Source organism: Mustelus asterias, chromosome 4 (assembly GCF_964213995.1).
Source record: "Mustelus asterias chromosome 4, sMusAst1.hap1.1, whole genome shotgun sequence".
NCBI classification, from domain to species: Eukaryota; Metazoa; Chordata; class Chondrichthyes; order Carcharhiniformes; family Triakidae; genus Mustelus; species Mustelus asterias.
Window position 1 is genome coordinate 1,275,865 of NC_135804.1, and position 17,402 is coordinate 1,293,266.

General features: G+C 50.0%; 1 protein-coding gene across 3 annotated transcripts in view; it reads left to right on the forward strand.

Annotated features, from left to right (window-relative positions):
* The first annotated feature begins 453 nt into the window (after nucleotides 1-453).
* The window catches only part of kiaa0513 (KIAA0513 ortholog), a 140,399-nt gene continuing 123,450 nt past the window's right edge, over nucleotides 454-17,402 (forward strand). For 2 of the 3 annotated variants that reach the window (XM_078210494.1, XM_078210493.1), the window contains exon 1: nucleotides 454-541. The gene's annotated coding sequence lies outside the window, so the exon portion shown is untranslated. The remainder of the gene's footprint in view (nucleotides 542-17,402) is intronic. The other variant, XM_078210498.1, reaches the window with a different exon arrangement.

Here is a 17,402-nt window from a genome sequence, read left to right on the forward strand (position 1 = left end):
GGTGGGGGTTGGGGGTGTCTGGGTGGGGGTTGGGGGTGTCTGGGTGGGGGTTGGGGGTGTCTGGGTGGGGGTTGGGGGTGTCTGGGTGGGGGTTGGGGGTGTCTGGGTGGGGGTTGGGGGGGGTTGGGGGGTGTCTGGGTGGGGGTTGGGGGGGGTTGGGTGGGGGTTGGGGGGGGTTGGGTGGGGGTTGGGGGTGTCTGGGTGGGGGTTGGGGGTGTCTGGGTGGGGGTTGGGGGGGGTTGGGTGGGGGTTGGGGGGGGTTGGGTGGGGGTTGGGGGGGGTTGGGTGGGGGTTGGGGGGGGTTGGGTGGGGGTTGGGGGGGGTTGGGGGTGTCTGGGTGGGGGGTTTGGGTGGTAATTTGGGGGTTTTGGGGGTTTCTCTTCACTGAGAATCTGAATCTGAATTTTCCGCTCCAGCCTAATGACCATACCGCGCATGCGCACCCCAGTCCTCGCACTGCGCAGGCGTGGCGGTTGCGGACGCGGTGGAGACAACGCAGGAGGCGCGAGCCCCGGACCTGGGTTATCCTGGCAACGGAGAGGTCAGTGTGCTCGCCCCCGGGGTCAGTGTGCTCGCCCCCGGGGTCAGTGTGCTCGCCCCCGGGGTCAGTGTGCTCGCGCCCGGGGTCAGTGTGCCCGCGCCCGGGGTCAGTGTGCTCGCACCCGGGGGTCAGTGTGCTCGCGCCCGGAGTCAGTGTGCTCGCGCCCGGGGTCAGTGTGCTCGCTCCCGGGGTCAGTGTGCTCGCGCCCGGGGCCAGTGTGCTCGCTCCCGGGGTCAGTGTGCTCGCTCCCGGGGTCAGTGTGGACACCCCCAGGGTCAGTGTGGACACCCCCCGGGGTCAGTGTGGACACCCCCCGGGGCCAGTGTGGACACCCCCCGGGGCCAGTGTGGACACCCCCCGGGGCCAGTGTGGACACCCCCCGGGGTCAGTGTGGACACCCCCCGGGGTCAGTGTGGACACCCCCCGGGGTCAGTGTGGACACCCCCAGGGTCAGTGTGGACACCCCCCGGGGCCAGTGTGCTCGCTCCCGGGGTCAGTGTGCTCGCTCCCGGGGTCAGTGTGGACACCCCGGGGTCAGTGTGCTCGCTCCCGGGGTCAGTGTGGACACCCCCCGGGGTCAGTGTGGACACCCCGGGGTCAGTGTGGACACCCCCCGGGGTCAGTGTGGACACCCCCCGGGGTCAGTGTGGACACTCCCCGGGGTCAGTGTGGACACCCCCCGGGGCCAGTGTGCTCGCTCCCGGGGTCAGTGTGGACACCCCGGGGTCAGTGTGCTCGCGCCCGGGGTCAGTGTGCTCGCTCCCGGGGTCAGTGTGCTCGCTCCCGGGGTCAGTGTGCTCGCTCCCGGGGGTCAGTGTGCTCGCTCCCGGGGTCAGTGTGCTCGCTCCCGGGGCCAGTGTGCTCGCTCCCGGGGTCAGTGTGGACACCCCGGGGTCAGTGTGGACACCCCGGGGTCAGTGTGCTCGCGCCCGGGGTCAGTGTGCTCGCTCCCGGGGTCAGTGTGCTCGCTCCCGGGGCCAGTGTGCTCGCTCCCGGGGTCAGTGTGGACACCCCAGGGTCAGTGTGGACACCCCCGGGGTCAGTGTGGACACCCCGGGGTCAGTGTGGACACCCTGGGGTCAGTGTGGACACCCCAGGGTCAGTGTGGACACCCCCGGGGTCAGTGTGGACACCCCCGGGGTCAGTGTGGACACCCCCCGGGGTCAGTGTGGACACCCCCGGGGTCAGTGTGGACACCCCCGGGGTCAGTGTGGACACCCCCGGGGTCAGTGTGGACACCCCCGGGGTCAGTGTGGACACCCCGGGGTCAGTGTGGACACCCCGGGGTCAGTGTGGACACCCTGGGTTCCGGAGAGGGAGGGGTGGGGGGGCGGTTAATTGAAACCTTCATTTGAAACTCATCCCGAGGAACTGTCAGCTCCGGGAGCGAAAACAGGCCGGACCCAAATCAGACCCTGACCCTGGGTCTGAACTCTGACCCTGACCCTGAACCCAGACCAAGCACTGACTCTGAACCCGGACCAGACATTGACCCCGGGTCTGAACTCTGACCCTGAACCAGACACTGACCCCGGGTCTGAACTCTGACCCTGAACCTGGACCAGACACTGACCCCGAATCTGGTCTAGACCCTGACCCCGGGTCTGAACTCTGACCCTGAACACAGACCAGACACTGACCCCGGTCTGAACTCTGACCCCGAACCAGACACTGACCCCGGGTCTGAACTCTGACCCTGAACACAGACCAGACACTGACCCCGGTCTGAACTCTGACCCCGAACCAGACACTGACCCCGGGTCTGAACTCGGACCACATCTAGCCTAGCACACCCCAGCTGTTGTCGCTGTCCCAATGGGGGGGGGGGGGGCAGTGCCTTTGTAAAGGAACTTTGTCAATGCAGGCTTCACACAGCCAGAGAGATACAGCTCTACTATTGCTGCTTTCAGGATGCCAGCTTGTTGTTTGGAATGTGGCTGTCAAGAGTTGCTGCTTTGTATTCGAGCTTGGGGAATGCTCTTGTGGTGGGTCTGTGCTTCCTTTCTCCAACATGAGTACAGAATTTGGAGAATGAAACAGCAAAAATGATGTTTACATTATTCATATAATTCAGAGAGATGAGAAATATGACCAGGGACTACGGGATGAGATGTTTTAGCTACTGTTACAGTTGATACTGTGTGCAAATAAATGTTTAGTGGGTTGTTGTGCTTATTTAAAAAATGTTAGTATCTTTAAAGATTGTGACTCTAATATATTGTTCAAGGCCATTGGTTCACTAATATCTCAGAAAACTAGGCAAGATTACAATAGCCGGGATGCTGCTGAGTCCCAGTCATGTGCTTTGTAAACCCAGATTTGATTTCTTTGAAACATGATAAACCAGTGACCATGCTCCTGGCACAAATGCAAAGTGTGCTGGAACAGGTGACAGGATTCAGAGTGTATCGGGTGCTGTATTAGGGTGCTCTAACCTGTAAAACCATCCTCTGAATTAACTGGGTAGTACAGTCGAGCTGTATTTGCACTGTCCTGGGACTGGGTGTACAGTAAAGTTGCATTTGCATAGTCCTGGGATTGGGAGTATACTAGAGCTGTATTTGTACTTTCATCAGAAAGGAATTGTATAATTATCTGAAGAGAATACAGCTGGAAGACTGGAACTTGCTGTGTTCTTGCAAGTAACCAGCATGGACACGATGGACCAAATGGCCTCGTCCTGTGCTGTGACTATTCTCTGATTCAGCGCTGCTCTTTGTACCCAGAATCTACACTTTTACTGTTTTCTGTGCCCTTTTATTTGATGCCATCTCTTATCAGCTTAGTTATCCATGGTTTTTTTTAGCAGGTGGAGCTCTTGCACCTTCGGGGTATAATCTGGCGCTGTATCACATTAAATTCGTGTTTGAACACCTCCCATTGTCTGGAACAAATGCCACCAGATGTCTCAAAGTGCTCCTGCAGCAGTCTAGTACATTTGTAAAGTCTACTTATCTGTAGGAAACCTGGCAGCCAAAATGTGCACAGCAAGCTCCCACAATCAGCAATACGATAATGATCAATTTTTAAAAATCTTCATTGTGGGATAAAAACACCAGGGAGAACTTTCCGCTGCTCTTCTTCGAAATAGTGCCATGGGATCGTTTACATTCACCTGAGCGGCACGATAGGGGCCTCAGTTTAAAGTCTCATCTGCAAGATGGCAGCTGCACTCTGCAGTACTGCAAGGGAGCATCTGCTTAGACTCAAGCCCTGGAGTGGAGTTGAACCTCAAATCTTGTGACTGGGAGATGAGCGCGTTACCAACTGACACACAGTTTATGCAGTATCTGGACATTTACTCTAGTTTCCAGTCGCACCTCACTGATTCTATCTGCATGCTGAGTATTTCCAGCATTTTCTTTTGGAGCACTGCAGTTTCACGGTGGAATTGATGTGACCAATAGCTGTCATTTTATCCATGAGCAGATATGCTGAGTTTATTGCAGTCTTTGCTCCCATTGAAGTCAACATTACCTAAACCTAGAATCTTAGTAACTTTCAAGTTTTTTCCTTTCAGGCACCACATTGAACTCAATCGTTTCATGACCATTATTAGATCATTCCAATGACTGGACAGTGACTGGATCTTTCCCCCTTATCACCAATGTTCTTTCAAGCAGGATCAATATATCCCTCCCTCTAGCTCCAGCTGGGAGTTCCATCATGTGGGACTTTGCTCACAAACGCTGCTTTGTCCCCTAATTATTAAATCCCCTACAACGAGGGCGGCACGGTAGCACAGTGGTTAGCACTGCTGCTTCACAGCTCCAGGGCCCCGGGTTCGATTCCCGGCTCGGGTCACTGTCTGTGTGGAGTTTGCACATTCTCCTCGTGTCTGCGTGGGTTTCCTCCGGGTGCTCCGGTTTCCTCCCATAGTCCAAAGATGTGCGGGTTAGGTTGATTGGCTAGGTTAAAGAAATTGCCCCTTAGAGTCCTGGGATGCGTAGGTTAGAGGGATTAGCGGGTAAAATATGTGGGGGTAGGGCCTGGGTGGGATTGTGGTCGGTGCAGACTCGATGGGCCGAATGGCCTCCTTCTGCACTGTAGGGTTTCTATGGTTTCTATGAACTGCAACATGAAGCTTTACCCTCCAGCCCCCTTTTTGGACAGTTTTATGTTCAAAGGTGCCATGACCCTGACTGGATAGTTTTATCCTTCCCATCAGAGGTTGCAAGCACATTGTACCTATTGGGTTTTTGTGGATCTTCATTCACTATGTCACCCGGGTTCCACTTACTCTGTACACTATTGGTCGCATCTGTATTCACTTTGGATAGTCTCACTTTTCACAGACACCTACAGACTGCAGACACATAACCTGTTCGACCCCGCAACCAAACTGCCCCATTCCCCCCCTCCGCGCGCCCCATTCCCCCCCTCTGCGTGCCCCATTCCCCCCCTCTGCGCGCCCCATTCCCCCCTCTGCGCGCCCCATTCCCCCCCTCCGCGCGCCCCATTCCCCCCCTCCGCACGCCCCATTTCCCCCCTCCGCGTGCCCCATTTCCCCCCTCCGCGCACCCCATTCGAACATAAGAAATAGGAGCAGGAGTAGGCCATCTAACCCCTCAAGCCTGCTCAGCCGTTCAATAAGATCATGGCTGATCTGATAGTGGGTTCAGTTCCACATAACCCTTAATTCCCTCATTGGTTAAAAATCTATCTATCTGTGACTTAAACACATTTAACGAGGTAGCCTCTACTGCTTCATTGGGCAGAGAATTCCAAAGATTCACTACCCTCTGGGAGAAGAAGTTCCTCCTCAACTCTGTTCTAAATTGACTCCCCTGTATTTTGAGGCTATGCCCCATAGTTCTTGTTTCCATTGTAAGTGGAAAAAACCTCGCTGCTTCTACCCTGTCTAGCCCCTTCATTATCTTATATGTCTCTATAAGATCTCCCCTCAACCTTCTAAACTCCAATGAGTACAGGCCCAGTCTACTCAATCTCTCCTCATAAGCTAACCCCCTCATCTCCGGAATCAACCTGCTGAACCTTCTCTGTACCCCCTCCAAAGCTAATATATCCTTTTTTAAATAAGGGGATCAAAATTGTACACAGTACTCTAGGTGCGGCCTCACCAGTACCCTGTACAGTTGCAGCAAGACCTCCCTGCTTTTATATCCATCCCTCTCGCGATAAAGGCCAACATTCCATTTGCCTTCTTGATCACCTGCTGCACCTGCAAACTGAGTTTTTGTGATTCATGCACAAGGACCCCCAGGTCCCTCTGCACAGGAGCATGTTGTAATTTTTCACCGTTTAAATAATAGTCCATTTTACTATTATTCCTTCCAAAGTGGATAACCTCACACTTACCAACGTTATACTCCATCTGCCAGATCCTTGCCCACTCACTTAGCCTATCCAAATCTCTCTGCAGACTCTCTGCGTCCTCCATGCAATTTGCTTTCCCACTCATCTTTGTGTCATCCGCAAACTTTGTTACCCTACACTCGCTCCCCTCCTCCAGATCGTCTATGTATATGGTAAATAGTTGAGGCCCCAGCACCGATCCCTGCGGCACGCCACTAGTCACTGATGACCAACCGGAAAAGCACCCATTTATTCCGACTCTCTGCTTTCTGTTAGATAGCCAATCCTCAATCCACGCTAACACTTTACCCCCAACTCCGTGTACCTTTATTTTACGCAGCAACCTTTTGTGAGGCACCTTACCGAATGCCTTCTGGAAATCTAAATACACCACATCCACCGGTTCCCCTCTGTCAACTGCACTCGTTATATCCTCAAAGAAATTCCAGTAAATTAGTCAAACATGACTTTCCCTTCATGAATCCATGCTGCGTCTGCTTGATTGAACCATTCTTTTCCAGGTGTCCTGCTATTTCTTCCTTAATGATAGATTCCAGCATTTTCCCAACGACGGATGTTAAGCTAACCGGCCTGTAGTTACCTGCCTTTTGTCTACCTCCTTTTTTAAACAGTGGCGTGACATTAGCTGTTTTCCAATCAGCCGGCACCTCCCCAGAGTCCAGTGAATTTTGATAAATTACAACTAATGCATTTGCTATTACTTCTGCCGTTTCTTTTAGTACCCTGGGATGCATTCCATCCGGACCAGGGGACTTGTCTACCTTTAGTCCCATTTGCCTGCCCAGCACCACCTCTTTAGTAATAGTGATCATTTTAAGGTCCTCACCCCCTACAGTCCCATGACCGTCAATTATTGGTAAGCTATTTGTCCCCCACTGTGAAGACTGACACAAAAAACTTGTTTAAGGCCTCGGCCATTTCCTCGTTTCCTATTATTAAATCCCCCTTCTCATCTTCTAAGGGTCCAACATTTACTTTAGCCACTCTTATCCGTTTTATATATTTGTAAAAACTTTTACTATCAGTTTTTATATTTTGTGCTAGTTTACTTTCATAATCTATCTTTCCTTTCTTTATTGCTTTCTTAGCAGTTCTTTGTTGTTTTTTAAAGCCTTCCCAATCTTCTAGTTCCCCACTAATTTTGGCCACTCTGTATGCATTGGTTTTTCATTTGATACTCTCCTTTATTTCCTTAGTTTTCCATGGCTGGTTATCCCTTTTCTTAAATTCCATTCCCTCCTCCGCGCGCCCCGTTTGCCCCCTCTGCGCGCCCCGTTTGCCTCCTCCGCGTGCCCCGTTTGCCTCCTCCGCGCGCCCCGTTTGCCTCCTCCGCGCGCCCCGTTTGCCTCCTCCGCGCGCCCCGTTTGCCTCCTCCGCGCGCCCCGTTTGCCCCCTCCGCGCGCCCCGTTTGCCCCCTCCGCGCACCCCGTTTGCCTCCTCTGCGCGCCCCGTTTGCCCCCTCCGTGCGCCCCGTTTGCCCCCTCCGCGCGCCCCGTTTGCCCCCTCCGCGCGCCCCATTTGCCCCCTCCGCGTGCCCCGTTTGCCCCCTCCGCGCGCCCCGTTTGCCCCCTCTGCGCGCCCCGTTTGCCCCCTCCGCGCGCCCCGTTTGCCCCCTCCGCGCGCCCCATTTGCCCCCTCCGCGCGCCCCGCTTGCCCCCTCCGCGCGCCCCGTTTGCCCCCTCCGCGTGCCCCGTTTGCCCCCTCCGCGCGCCCCGTTTGCCTCCTCCGCGTGCCCCGTTTGCCCCCTCCGCGTGCCCCGTTTGCCCCCTCCGCGTGCCCCGTTTGCCCCCTCCGCGCGCCCCGTTTGCCCCCTCCGCGCGCCCCGTTTGCCCCCTCCGCGCGCCCCGTTTGCCCCCTCCGCGCGCCCCGTTTGCCCCCTCCGCGCGCCCCGTTTGCCCCCTCCGCGCGCCCCGTTTGCCCCCTCCGCGCGCCCCGTTTGCCCCCTCCGCGCGCCCCGTTTGCCCCCTCCGCACGCCCCGTTTGCCCCCTCCGCGCGTCCCATTCTCAACGTTTCCACTCCTTTTATGATGTGCTTTGTTCTGTGATCATTCTGTTTACAAAGCGTTCTATTCCATGATCACTGCGCCAACTTCTCTTATGTTAAGATACTAAACTTTGTGATTCTCCGCATAATATTGAACAGGCACTTGGTGGAGGGAAATGTGGGTGTAAGGGAGTTCCAAAAACCGAATGTTGGATCATATAGCCAAGAGAGGTGATGCTGATGTTGTCAGGCTGGTAATATGGCTGGTGTAACTGCTTTGGTGTCTTGGAATTGGGGGTAAGAGAGCAATCGACTAAAGTTGCTCCTGAGTCCAGCTGGGAACTGTAGGCATCAGGGAAGAAAGCCTGTGATCCTTTTCTGATCTGGCCTACACATGACTCCCAGTCCCACCCTCGTGTAAATAGTGTGCAGACTTGCATTGTTTAATACCTCCTAGTGTTTCTGTTGAGGCAGAATAAAGTACACGTGTGGCTGTTACATAATCATACTTCTGGCTGGGATTAAAAAGTGACTCTGAATTTTCAATCTGTCAGGAACTGCAGTAGTGTTGAATATCTTGCCAAAAATAGCAAATTCACATCGTGTGTGTACGTGCTGTGCACTGTGCCAGTAGTGATGGGCTGCTGACACTGGTGTGTGGGTTGTTAGACAACTTGGGGTTTTTTTGGTCTCTTTGGGAATATTAGTTGCAGTTCCAGGATGTAATTAAGTTCTACCACACACAACAGTGGATTACATCAGGGAACAGTTGAGTTTCCAATGATCTTTAGCTCCAGTCTCTGTGTAGGCTGCTTTGTGTGGATATTGTGGAAATGTTAGGAAGGACATTTAAGAAGGAAAATAGTATATTAGCATTTATTGCAAGGGTATTTTAAATTTGTCCATGGGCTCAGCTCCTCCCTCTACAATGGATCCTAGACTTCCTAACCCACAGACCGCAATCAGTAAGGATAGACAACGCCTCCTCCACCATCATCCTCAACACCAGTTCCCCACAAGGCTGTGTTCTCAGCCCCCTACTATACTCCTTATCCACCTTTAACCGTGTGGCCAAATTCCCCTCCAACTCGATTTTCAAGTTTCATGATGACACCACCGTAGTGGGTCGGATCTCAAACAATGACGAAACGGAGTACAGGAATGAGATAGAGAATCCAGTGAACTGGTGCGGCAACAATAATCTCTCCCTCAATGTCACTAAAACGAAGGAGATTGTCATCGGCTTCAGGAACCGTAGTGGAGAACATGCCCCTGTCTACATCGACGGGGACGAAGTAGAAAAGGTCGAGAGCCTCAGGTTTTTAGGTGTCCAGATCACCAACAACCTGTCCTGGTCCCCCCATGCCGACACTATAGTTAAGAAAGCCCACCATCGCCTCTACTTTCTCAGGAGACTAAGGAAATTTGGCATGTCCGCTACAACTCTTACCAACTTTTACAGATGTACCATAGAAAGCATTCTTTCTGGTTGTATCACAGCTTGGTATGGGCTCCTGCTCTGCCCAAGACCGCAAGGAACTACAAAGGGTCGTGAACGAAGCCCAGTCCATCACTCAAACCAGCCTCCCATCCATTGACACTGTTTACACTTCCCGTTACCTCGGCAAAGCAGGCAGCATAATTAAGGACCCAACGCACCCCGGACATTCCCTCTTCCAACTTCTTCCATCGGGAAAAAGATACAAAAATCTGAGGTCACGTACCAACCGACTCAAAAACAGCTTCTTCCCTGCTGCCATCAGACTTTTGAATGGACCTACTTTGCATTAAGTTGATCTTTCTCTACACCCTAGCTGACTGTAACACTACATTCTGCACTCTCTCCTTTCCTTCTCTATGAACGGTATGCTTTGTCTCTATAGCATGCAAGAAACAATACTTTTCACTGTATACTAATACATGTGACAATAATAAATCAAATCAAGTATTCATTGCCCATGCCAAACTGTCATAGAACATAGAACAGTACAGCCCAGTACAGGCCCTTCAGCTCACGATGTTGTGCCGAACCTTTTCCGAAACCAAGATCAAGCTATCCCACTCCCTATCATCCTGGTGTGCTCCATGTGCCTATCCAATAACCGCTTGAAAGTTCCAAAAGTGTCCGACTCCAGTATCACAGCAGGCAGTCCATTCCACACCCCAACCACTCTCTGAGTAAAGAACCTACCTCGTACATCCCTCCTATATCTTCCACCACGAACCTTATAGTAACAGCTACATCCACCCGAGGAAATAGTCTCTGAACGTCCACTCTATCTATCCCCCTCATCATCTTATAAACTTCTATTAAGTCACCTCTCAACCTCCTCCGCTCTAAAGAGAAAAGCCCTAGCTCCCTCAACCTTTGCTCATAAGACCTACCCTCCAAACCAGGCAGCATCCTGGTAAATCTCCTTTGCACTCTTTCCAGTGCTTCCACATCTTATAGGTGACCAGAACTGCACACAATATTCCAAATGTGGTCTCACCAAGGTCCTGTACAGTTGCAGCAGAACCCCACGGCTCTTAAACTCAATCCCCCTGTTAATAAACGCTAACACACTATAGGCCGCCTTCACGGCTCGATCCACTTGAGTGGCATCCTTCAGAGATCTGTGGATATGAACCCCAAGATCTCTCTGTTCCTCCACATTCCTCAGAACCCTACCTTTGACCCTGTAATCTGCATTCAAATTTGTCCTACCAAAATGAATCAACCCGCACTTATCAGGGTTAAACTCCATCTGCCATTTTTCGGCCCAGCTCTGCATCCTATCAATGTCTCTTTGCAGCCTACAACAGCCCTCCATCTCATCCACTACTCCACCAATCTTGGTGTCATCTGCAAATTTACTGATCCACCCTTCAGCCCCTTCTTCCAAGTCATTGATAAAAATCACAAATAGCAGAGGACATAGCACTGATCCTTGTGGTACACCGCTGGTAACTGATCTCCAGTCTGAAAATTTTCCATCCACCACCACCCTCTGTCTTCTATGAGATAGCCAGTTACTTAACCAATCGGCCAAATTTCCCTCTATCCCACACCTCCTTACTTTCTTCACGAGCCGACCATGGGGGACCTGATCAAACGCCTTACTAAAATCTATGTATATGACATCAACTGCTCTACCTTCATCTACACACTTAGTTACCTCCTCAAAAAATTCTATCAAATTTGTGAGGCAAGACTTACCCTTCACGAATCCATGTTGACTATCCCGGATTAAGCTGCATCTTTCTAAATGGTCGTAAATCCTATCCCTCAGGACCTTTTCCATTAACTTGCCGACCACCGAAGTAAGACTAACCAGCCTATAATTACCAGGGTCATTCCTATTTCCTTTCTTGAACAGAGGAACAACATTTGCCATTCTCCAGTCCTCTGGCACTATCCCCGTGGACAGTGAGGACCCAAAGATCAAAGCCAAAGGCTCTGCAATCTCATCCCTTGCCTCCCAAAGAATCCTAGGATATATCTCATCTGGCCCAGGGGACTTATCGACCCTCGGGTTTTTCAAAATTGCTAATACATCTTTCCTCAGAACATCCGCCTCCTCCAGCCTATCAGCCTGTATCACACTCTCATCCTCAAAAACATGGCCCCTCTCCTTGGTGAACACTGAAGAAAAGTATTCATTCATCGCCTCTCCTATCTCTTCTGACTCCATGCACAAGTTCCCACTACTGTCCTTGACCGGCCTAACCTCTCCCTGGTCATTCTTTTATTCGTCACATAATAGTAAAAGGCCTTGGGGTTTTCCTTGATCCGACCCGCCAAGGAATTCTCATGCCCCTCCTAGCTCTCCTAAGCCCTTTTTTCAGCTCATTCCTTGCTAACTTGTAACCCTCAAGCGACCAAACTGAACCTTGTTTTCTCATCTTTACATACGCTTCCTTCTTCCTCTTGACAAGACATTCCACCTCTTTTGTGAACCATGGTTCCCTCACTCGGCCATTTCCTCCCTGCCTGACAGGGACATACCTATCAAGGACACACAGTATTTGTTCCTTGAGCAAGCTCCACTTTTCATTTGTGCCTTTCCCTGACAGTTTCTGTTCCCATCTTATGCCCCCTAATTCTTGCCTAATCGCATCATAATTACCCCTCCCCCAATTATAAACCTTGCCCTGCCGTACGGCCCTATCCCTCTCCATTGCAATAATGAAAGACACCGAATTGTGGTCGCTATCTCCAAAGTGCTCTCCCACAACCAAATCTAACACTTGGCCCGGTTCATTTCCCAGTACCAAATCCAGTGTGGCCCCACCTCTTGTCGGCCTATCCACATATTGTGTCAGGAAACCCTCCTGCACACACTGTACAAACACTGCCCCATCCGAACTATTCGACCTATAAAGGTTCCAATCAATATTTGGAAAGTTAAAGTCACCCATGACAACTACCCTGTGACCTCCACACCTATCCATAATCTGCTTTGCAATTTCTTCCTCCACATCTCTATTACTATTTGGGGGCCTATAGACAACTAACAACGTGACCGCTCCTTTCCTATTTCTAACTTCAGCCCATATTACCTCAGTAGGCAGATCCCCCTCGAACTGCCTTTCTGCAGCCGTTAAACTATCCTTGATTAACAATGCTACTCCTCCACCTCTTTTACCACCTTCCCTACTCTTACTGAAACATCTATTCCCCGGAACTTCCAACAACCATTCCTGCCCCTGTTCTAACCATGTCTCCGTAATGGCCACAACATCGTAGTCCCAAGTACGAATCCACGCTCCAAGTTCACCTACCTTATTCCGGATGCTCCTTGAATTGAAGTAGACACACTTCAACCCACTTCCTGTCTGCCGGTACACTCCTGCGACCTTGATATTTTCCTCAGTACCTCACTACACTCAACACTGACTTCTGGACTATAGCTCCTTTTCCCATCCCCCTGACAAATTAGTTTAAACCCTCCTGAAGAGCCTTTGCAAATTTCCCTCCCAGGATATTGGTGCCCCTCTGGTTCAGGTGCAACCCGTCCTGTTTGTACAGGTCCCACCTTCCCCAGAATGTGTTCCAATTATCCATGTAGCTGAAACCCTCCCTCCTACACCATCCCTGCAGCCACGTGTTTATCTGCACTCTCTCCCTGTTCCTCAACTCACTAGCACGTGGCTCCGGCAACAAACCAGAAATGACAACATGGTGTGTCCTGACTCTCAGCTTCCACCCTAGCTCCTTAAATTCCTGTTTTAAATCCCCGTCCCTTCTCCTACCTATGTCATTGGTACCGATGTGTATCACGACTTGTGACTGTTCCCCCTCCCCCTTAAGAATCCTGAAAACACGGTCTGAGACACCATGGACCCTGGCACCCGGTAGGCAACATACCATCCTCGAGTCTCTTTCGCTGCCACAGAACCTCCTATCTATCCCTCTAACTAACGAGTCCCCAATAACTATTGCTCTCCTGCTCTTCCCCTTTCCCTTCTGAGCCACAGGGACGGACTCAGTGCTGGAGATCCGGTCACCGTGGCTTACCACTGGTAGGTTGTCCCCCCCAACAGTATCCAAAGCGGAATACTTGTTGCCAAGGGGAACGACCACAGGGGATCCCTGTCCTTGAGAAGGTGGTAGTGAGCTACTTTCCTGAATCACTGCAGTCCATATGGTGTAGGTGCACCCACTGTGCAATTAGGAAGGTTTCCTCTTGTGGGAGAATCTCGAACTAGGGTGGACTATTTAAAAATAAGGAGTCTCTCAATTAAAACAGAGGTGAGGAGCTTTTTTCCCCTTCGTGGCTTGTGGAAGGTTTGGAGTATAAGAATGAGGAAGTTTTACTGCAACTAGATAGGGCCTTGGTGAGGATACAGCTGCACTACTGTGTAAAGTTTTGATCTCTGTTCTGAAGGAAAGGTGCACTTGCCTTAGGGTTGTGAAATGAAGGGTTTGTTTCCTGGTATGAGAAGACTGTCACATGAGAAGGGATTGAATAGAATGGGCCTATTTACTGTGTATTTTAGTCGAATGATAACATGCTGGGATTTGCCACCAGAGAAGACTGAGTTGTTTGTTGAGCCCACTCCTACTGTGTTGTTTAATTGTCCACCACGATTCCCATAAATCAATGTGATGGGATTGAAGAGCTTCGATCTGATCTGTTGGTTATGGGATCCCTTAATTCTGCGTAAATAGTAAAGAGCTGACGCGATAGTTAAGAAAGCCCACCAACGCCTCTACTTTCTCAGGAGGCTAAGGAATCAAGGCATGTCCGATACGACTCACCAATTTTTACAGATGCACCATAGAAAGCATCCTTTCTGGATGTATCACAGCTTGGTATGGCTCCTGCTCTGCCCAAAACTGCAAGAAACTACAAAGTCTTGTGAACGTAGCCCAGTCCATCACACAAAGTAGCCTCCCATCCACTGACTCCGTCTACACATCCCACTGCCTTGGGAAAGCAGCCAGTATAACTAAGGACCCCACGCACCCCGGGCATTCTCTCGTCCACCTTCTTTCATCGGGAAAAAGATACAAAAGTTTGAGATCACGTGCCAACCGATTCAAGAACAGCTTCTTCCCTGCTGCCATCAGTTTTTGAATGGACCTACCTTGCATTAAGTTGATCTTTCTCTAGCTATGACTGTAACTCTACATTCTGCACTCTCTCCTTTCCTTCTCCCCTATGCCACTCAATGAACGGTATGCTTTGTATAGCACACAAGAAACGATACTTTTCACTGTGTCCCAATACATGTGACAATAATAAATCAAATCAAATTAATCAAATCAAGCATGCTGTGACCACTATTAGCATGCATATAGTTCTATGTTTTAGCTTTGCAAGGTTTACATGTGTTTGGTGCTGCTCCTGGCATGCTGCTTGAAGCAGGGTGAGTGATAATGGGTTCATGGTGATTATAGAGTGAGGATGCGCTCGGCCACGAGCTTACAGGTTATGTCGAAATGCAGCCCTGCCGCTGATGGCCTGTTCGATCTGTTCTGAATCTATCCTTTTTACCGCGGCAGTTCTGATACACAAGTGTGAAAACAAGTCTTCATCTCTACAAGGATTATGCAGTGGTCACTCCTATCATTGCTGTCATGTACAGAAGTATCTGTGATAGGTAGATTAAGACAAGGTCAAGTGAACTTTATTTGTTATTTTCCTATTTTTATACCTACCCCCGCAGTGATATTATCTGAAACACGGTGCCCGTTTCTCACATGCACACTGACAACATCAACATCACCTCTCTTGGCTACTCACTCCCTCTCTCAACTCTCCCAGTATTATCAGATTGCTTGTCCAACATCCAGTACTGGATGAGCAGAAATTTCCTCCAATTAAATATTGGAAAGATTGAAGACCTTGTTTGTTTTTCCTGCTCCAAACCTTGTTCCCCAGCTGCCGACTCCATTCATCTCTCTGGCAGCTGCTGAGACTAAACCAGGCTATTCACAACCTTGGTGGCATATTTGTCCCCAAGGTGATCATCTGACCACAGGTGTACCATCACAAGGACTGCCCATTTCCACCACCACAACCTCACCCCAATGCCTCTAGTTTGACTATTTCAATGTGCTTCTGGCTATCTCTGTTCTATTCTATTTTCTATTCTATTCTATCTCTATTCTCTCTGTCCCTATCTCTCTGCTCCTGTAAGATACTCCTTAAAACGCACCTCTTTGACCAAGCATTGTCCTAATTTCTCCTTGTGTAACTTTGTTCCTATTTTGATTTAGAGTGCTCCATTGGATATTTTATTATATTAAAGGCTCTATGTAAAGGCAATTTGTTGTTGTTTCTGGTGCCTTGGGGTTGATGGTGATTGGTCTGTCCTGATTCGTCCTTATTCCACTTTCCAGTGGTAGTTTGATAAAACCAAGAGTTTTTCTCGGCCATTTCAGAGGTGGTTAAAAGTCAACCACATTGCTGTGGATCTGGACCAGGTAACGATGGATAATTTCCTTCCCAAAAGGGCATTAGTGTACCACATGTTTTGTTACAACAATGTAGTTTTGTGTGTCCATTACTGATACCAGATTTATTTTAATTAATTGAATTTGAATCCCTAGTTGCTGTTATGAGATTTAAGCCCATGTTTCAGGAACATTAGTCCAAGCCTCTGGATTACAGGCCAGTAACATAATCATTATACTTTATGAAGTGGAGATGCTAGTGTTGGACCTACCCCATTATACCTTAGTTACTTAAACTAATAAAACAAATAAGAAGAATGGCGGCATGAACAGGTTTGGCCGAAGGGCCTATTTCCATGCTGTAAACCTCTATGACTCCATGATTATAATGTGGAGATGCCGGCGTTGGACTGGGGTGAACACAGTAAGAAGTCTCACAACACCAGGTTAAAGTCCAACAGATTTATTTGGTAGCACAAACCACTAGCTTTCGGAGCGCCGCTCCTTCATCAGGTGAGTGGGATTTCAGTGCACAAATAGGGCATATAAAGACACAAACTCAATTTACAAAATAATGGTTGGAATGCGAGTCTTTGCAGGTAATCAAGTCTTAAAGGTACAGACAATGTGAGTGGAGAGAGGGTTAAGCACAGGTTAAAGAGACATGTATTGTGTCCAGCCAGGACAGTTAGTGAGATTTTGCAAGCCCAGGCAAGTCGTGAGGGTTACAGATAGTGTGACATGAACCCAAGATCCCGGTTGAGGCCGCCTTCATGTATGCAGAACTTGGCTATCAGTCTGTGCTCAGCGACTCTATGTTGTCGTGTGTCGTGAAGGCCACCTTGGAGAACGTTTACCCGAAGATCAGAGGCCAAATGCCCGTGACCGCTGAAGTGTTCCCCAACAGAAAGAGAACACTCTTGCCTGGTGATTGTTGAGTGGTGTTCATTCATCCATAGCGTCTCCATGGTCTCCCCAATGTACCATGCCTCGGGACATCCTTTCCTGCAGCGTATCAGGTAGACAACGTTGGCCGAGTTGCAAGTGTATGTACCGTGTATCTGATGGATGGTGTTCTGACGTGAGATGATGGCATCCATGTTGATGATCCGGCAGGTCTTGCAGAGGTTGCTGTGGCAGGGTTGTGTGGTGTCGTGGTCACTCTTCTCCTGAAAGCTGGGTAGTTTGCTGCGGACAATGGTCTGTTTGAGGTTGTGCGGTTGTTTGAAGGCAAGAAGTGGGGGTGTGGGGATGGCCTTGGCGAGATGTTCGTCTTCATCAATGACATGTTGAAGACTTCTTTGCTCCGGGGAAGACTTCAAGACTTGATTACCTGTAAAGATTTGCATTCCAACCATTATTTTGTAAATTGAGTTTGTGTCTTTATATGCCCTGTTTGTGAACAGAACTCCCACTCACCAGATGAAGGAGCAGCGCTCTGAAAGCTAGTGGCTTTTGCTACCAAATAAATCCATGACTATAAGAAGACATTAAAAATCTTGCAGACTGAATGGTTAAGTGGCAAGTGAACTTTAACATGGGTAAATGTGTGGTGATGTTCTTTGTAGGAATCTGAATAGGGTAGAATAGCTGAGGAATCAAGTGATGCAGTTGAGCAAATCACTCAAAGCATCACAGCAGAGCAAACCAATTGC